Below are 5,538 nucleotides of genomic sequence, written 5' to 3' on the forward strand. Positions count from 1 at the left end.
AGCCCGAGTCTTAACCGGACGCACTCCTCTTTATCCTCCTCTTTATTTCCAGTTTCGAGATCCTCCCACCAAGCATGCCCCTTGAGTTCTGCATTATTTGTCATTTCTCTGGAGCCGCTGGCTCAAGCCATTCGGCAATCGATTGTGGTGTCACCAATATGCATTCGGGTTTTTTTTTTTAGAGAACTCCTCTCGGTTTCTCCCTCCCCTTCTATCATTATGCGAGGAGTGAAATCTGAATATAAAAAATTTAAATATTTGATCACAAAAAAACAGATATATGGCCTAAATGAGATATATGTATGTATATATATATATATATATATATATCCATTAGCCTAATCAACCTGAAACTAAGAATCTTGTGTTTTTGTTAGTTTAGGTCTTTTAATCTAAACTAAATTAGTTTAGTCTTAGTTTATGAGGCCTTCATATCATACACTTGCGCATTTTAACATTACATGAAGGCCAACTTAGATTCCACTACGTGCTTGGAAAGGGAGGGGTGAGGGAAGGGGTATTCAGTTGGATGCAATCTGCAACCTCACCGCGAGATGCCACAGAATCCACTTGCGTGGCTAATCCAAACTAATGAACCATGAGGCATGCTATTGTATCCTCGTATAATCTCTGCCGTTCACCATTTCAGACGACGGAGGAAGTGGGCCCGAATCTGGAGCTCCGCAGCTAGACCCTTCTCCCAAATCCTACACACAGGTCCTTTAAAGTCAACATACGCAGGATCTTTTTACTTTGACGCCAATTGGAAGAACTCTCTAGCTGCTACCCACTACCCGCTGCATCAAGTCTGCCAACTCCACCACAACCTCCCATCCCAATCCCTCAACCCACCCCCACTCAAACACACACACACAAACTGAAAAAAATCTACATGTAGAACATTTTAAGAGAGCTGAAATAGTCGCTGGAGTTGGTTAGTAGTTGTTTCTTGGATTAGAAAAAAATGACACGATCCGACATGCGTGGGTCATATTGGACGGCAACCAATTCCACACTAGACGCCTCACGAGAAGCTGACAGGAAGACAACCTCGTCCAAATATTTTATCTTCTCTTTTCTAGTTTGGCAATGTTTACGATGTAATCCATGTTGCGATGGTAGTTGACATTTCGGATCACAGAAGTCTGTCTTTGTTCTTACAGGATCATCTCGGGCACATTATGCAGGCGGAAAAAGACTGGACGGTAATATTGGTCTGTCTCTGCAGGCTCATGCAGGGTTTTTCCTGGCTTAGAATGGCCAACCTTATTAAGTGGGGAGGCGATTCAAAACACACAACTATAATGGAATATAATACACTAAGGGGGCTTTTACATCAGGGACCTGGGCCAGTATCCTAGTACACATGACTCCAACGTCCAGTTTGTTTGATTAGTGTGAACACTGCGTACCATACCCGGGTACGTTTGTTCAATCCAAGTTCGCTTGAAAAAGTGGTCTAGAGTACAGTTAGTGTGGTTCGCATCAGGTGTAAGAACCTTCTGTACCAAAACACAAACGTGGACTACTTTTTAGCGTGACTACAAGGAGTTTTTAATCGGTTATGAAAGTGTCTCAATTCGATACCGACGGGGGACGCCATAAATTCCTCTATGCAGAAAAACCCCGGCCGCAATGAAGGGGCAGAAGTGAGCATACAACAATAACTTTCTCAACGCCCCCCCTCCGGGGTCATCGGGGGAGAAAATCCGCGGTTATACTAAATGTGTCCTTTTCATGGTTGTGTTATGGAAGGTAAACGTGTTTCACAACTTTGGGCGAGAACGAGAAACAATGGGTAAACCGCAATAGATACCACAGCCTTGCCGCACAAGTTGTATTCCATACAGAACATCCAATGTGGTGGTTGCTCCATGACCTGAATTCAAGCACTTTGGAACTTTCAGGTCCTTAGTGAAAGCGGCTTCAGTCACAATAGCCCTCCAAGCTTATTTCTATTTTCTCTGCACAGTGCTGTTTAATCTGTCCTGGTATTTTCTTCATTCATTTCATTTGATTAAGTATTGCTGACAATTGGTCAACAGTGCAAATACACTGGTCAAAGTTGACCAAAATTGAACTCGTGGTGAAAAGTTTTGCACACTTCGTCCCCCCCAGTTCATTCCATTGGAATCTATTGGATTTTTTGCTGCAGAATTTTGCATTTTGTTGGTGTGACCAGGCCTAAAAGCAGTTGTGTAAGAGGATCCCAAAGGTGTCACTCCAAGGATACTGCCAATGGCAATGGCCTTATTCACCTCTCCCAGAATTAACTGTGGGCAAATGAATTTATCAAGAGCAGATTACAATGTAGCCGTATATTCTCGGAATTTTGTAGTTTTGCATACTTTTATGTATTTTTTTTTCAGATCACTAAAGTGCTGTGAGGAAGGGCAGCACATGTTCCATGTCCTCCATGAAGACACCAAGATGCAGCAAGATGATACTTACTAACATTGCAGGGTATAATACATGCACACCCTCACACCACCCAGGCAATGATAGCAATGTTAGGTCAAAAAATCTTTCCAAAATGATTTATTTGAACTGATTGAACAGAACAGCAAATAAAAAAGCACAAAAAAACATGTAGTGTTTAAATTTATTTTTTATTTTTAGAGCATTATAATGCTCTTATATGTACAATGTTTAAATTCTCATTCACAGTTCTTCTGCTCGTAATGCAATGTTCCCTGGGTCCATTCTTCTGTGCCTTTGGCTGGTACGGACCTACCAGGGGCCCAGGAGATGAAGGGGTGTTTTTTTCCTAGAAATAAAGACAGGAGATAGATAGAGAAGATATAAATCTTGACATTTGTGTGTAATTAACTAAATGAAGAAAAGAAAAAAACATTTCTTTTCGTTGCCCTTACCTTGGCAAGAACTCTAGAGTCCGTCAACCAGCACCAGAAGAAGCATTACCCCACTATTTGAAGCATTACTTTCTCCAAGCATTCACTGAACCACTTCAGCAAATGTGCTCAATGGTTTAAGACCTCCACCTGTACAATGCAGCATGAATAATGCGTTATCTGAAGCACTATGCATAATTCACAATGGGATCGTTTAAGCTTACAAGTTGCTGCAGTCCCTTTCTTGTAAGCTGCAACCCTCTGATGAGCTTTCGACAAGACATTATACCACTTTTTGTAGAATTCTTCTGAATCGCAAACCACAGCAGTAAAGCTAGCAATACTTGCAATTTCTTTCCATGTTTTTGTATCATAAAAAACCTCATCTGTTTTTTTTCCCATTGCATTTCTACATCTAAGATCGACGGATGGGCTGTAATGTAGTGTATTCAGTGCCGCCTCGTAACACACCTGTGTGGAAACCAGTTGTAATTCTTTATCTATCCACCAGGAGGAGCAGTGATTGTGGAAGCTTTCCTTCCATCAGACTGCTGTAGTGTGCTCCAGCTTCAGGAGGTAGCAGACATGGCGGCAGCTGATTTTGCTGGGGGTTCATCCCCGGGTGTTTTGAGTGTAGCCCGAATGTATTTTGAAAAGTTGACCTGAAGCTGACCTGTGCGTCTCTTTAGTGTCCACTCTCTCTGTGCAGCTGTGGGCATGCTGCGGTAGATGTGTCGCGTTTGTGCTCCGTGTATTTCTGCCATAGTTTCGGTTTTCCACCTCTGATGTAGTGTAGCGTACTGCCATTTCCCTGAACCTTCTCAAAGGTTCTCAAACAGGGCTCTGTGTCTGTCAGAAGGTCTGAGATCTACCTTATCAACAGAGCAATCACGTAATGCACAGTAGACTATGGTGCAGGTATTATTTTCTGAAATATAGTGACTGTAGTCTTGTAATAACCTATTATCACTTTATTTTTCTCAAATATCACCACGACTCCGAATCACCGAGAACACAGATATATTTTGAATGTGCACAAAGTTATGAACGTGAGCAGAAATCTTGCTCCAACACATCTGAAATACTTCAGTCCAGGGCTTTATTCATTAAAATGAATTTTATGTATCATTGAGGTGAATAATTGTCATATGCACATTTAAGGAGGTTACTTCTTAAATGTGCAAAAGATGCAAAAGAGGAGGGAAGATTATGCCATGTGTGCTGACTCAGATAAAACTTAGAAAAAGTGATCTACAAGAGAATAAATTGTTTAAATAATAAATTGATTTTATTTAGCGCTTTTCAAGAACTCAAAGCAAAAGCGATACCTGTGAATCCCTGAGAGCTTTACTGCCATATATTCCATTATCTTTTTATATTTTGAATTGTCCCCTATGTTTCCCTTTGCATAAAGATATTTCCAGCATAAGTTGATTCAGAAAAACGTAAACACAAATTCACCTGAATGCAGGAAATGAAGTGTCCAACGCTCAATTTTTTTGTGGGAGGACCCCCAGACCTCCTTTATCACGAGAGATCTGTGTGGATCTGTGTGGGTCCCCACACAGATCTCGAATTAAAACCTTGGCCTTTGGGTTACCAGGCCAGTTATGATTAGGCCAAATGTTGGTGACATCTGACTAACTTCTACAAACTGGGCAGCTAACACAAACATACACTGGCTATTAACAAGCCAATTGCTGTTTTGCATCGCATGAAGTTTATTTAAATGGGTCCGGCTAAGCCCCAAACCTCCTGGGAGGAAGGGAGAGAGCAAGAGAGAGAGAGAGAGAGAGAGAGAGAAAGGGAGAGAGAGAGTTTCCTTATTGAGTGGACACCTTCTCACTTCTCTTCAGGTGATCAGCTTGAATAGGAGGAAGAGACGTGACAATGTGTAAATCAGTTGGCTATTGAGACCCAAACAGATGCTGCGATTATGTATGTAAGTCTTTTGTTTGCCGTGGTGTTAAGTGTTGCAAATTATACTTTAGAGCTTCCTAAAACCCCACTCCTGCCAGTGTTACTTCCTGCTTTTTTGGGTTAACGTTCTTTCTCAGACAGAGAACGGAGGTGTGGTTAATAGTCGGACGTATGCCATTACCATGGCAACCGGTATGCACTGATTTTTCCGCCCCAGTTTAGATGAAACCAACTAGTTACAGTAGCTTGAAAAACAGCGATATGGCACTCAATTTGATGAATTTTTTATGACATTTTGAATGAATATTAATTACGGTTTATGAGACCACAAATGGGACAAGGATTAGCACAACACACACAATCTCTCTCTCTCATTGGCTCTCTTCTTTACCGTCTCCAACTGTCCGCCTGCTGCTGCTGCACCGAGTAGACACTGGTAAAATTAAAATGTTCCTTCTAAAAGGCCCATAAAAGGGCAAACCAATACTACTGGAGACATTGCATAACTTTGTGTGAAGGTATATTTAATTTTACAAAAACATGTATTTTAACAATCTATATACCTACACATAACGGAATTTTTTTAACATTCTAAGGTATGAAACTACTCTGAGATGGGTCATTCATTTCTTTTATTGAATTTATGCTGCAAAAGAAACAAAATGCATGCATTTAATAAACCCCAAAAAAGAAAAATGTTGAGAGGCTTCAAGAGAAACTGCAGTGCAAAACTCAATCTATGATCAATACAATCACTATTGTCTAT

At 41.0% G+C, this 5,538-nt stretch overlaps 1 protein-coding gene and 1 long non-coding RNA gene across 3 annotated transcripts in view; one reads left to right on the forward strand and one right to left on the reverse strand.

Annotated features, from left to right (window-relative positions):
- Positions 1 to 5,538, reverse strand: part of nat16 (N-acetyltransferase 16) — a 43,346-nt gene that overhangs the window by 15,536 nt on the left and 22,272 nt on the right. The gene's annotated exons all lie outside the window — the stretch shown is intronic.
- The window catches only part of LOC116707243 (uncharacterized), a 22,115-nt gene that overhangs the window by 4,014 nt on the left and 12,563 nt on the right, over positions 1 to 5,538 (forward strand). The gene's annotated exons all lie outside the window — the stretch shown is intronic.

Source organism: Etheostoma spectabile, chromosome 19, assembly GCF_008692095.1.
Source record: "Etheostoma spectabile isolate EspeVRDwgs_2016 chromosome 19, UIUC_Espe_1.0, whole genome shotgun sequence".
Lineage (NCBI taxonomy): Eukaryota > Metazoa > Chordata > Actinopteri > Perciformes > Percidae > Etheostoma > Etheostoma spectabile.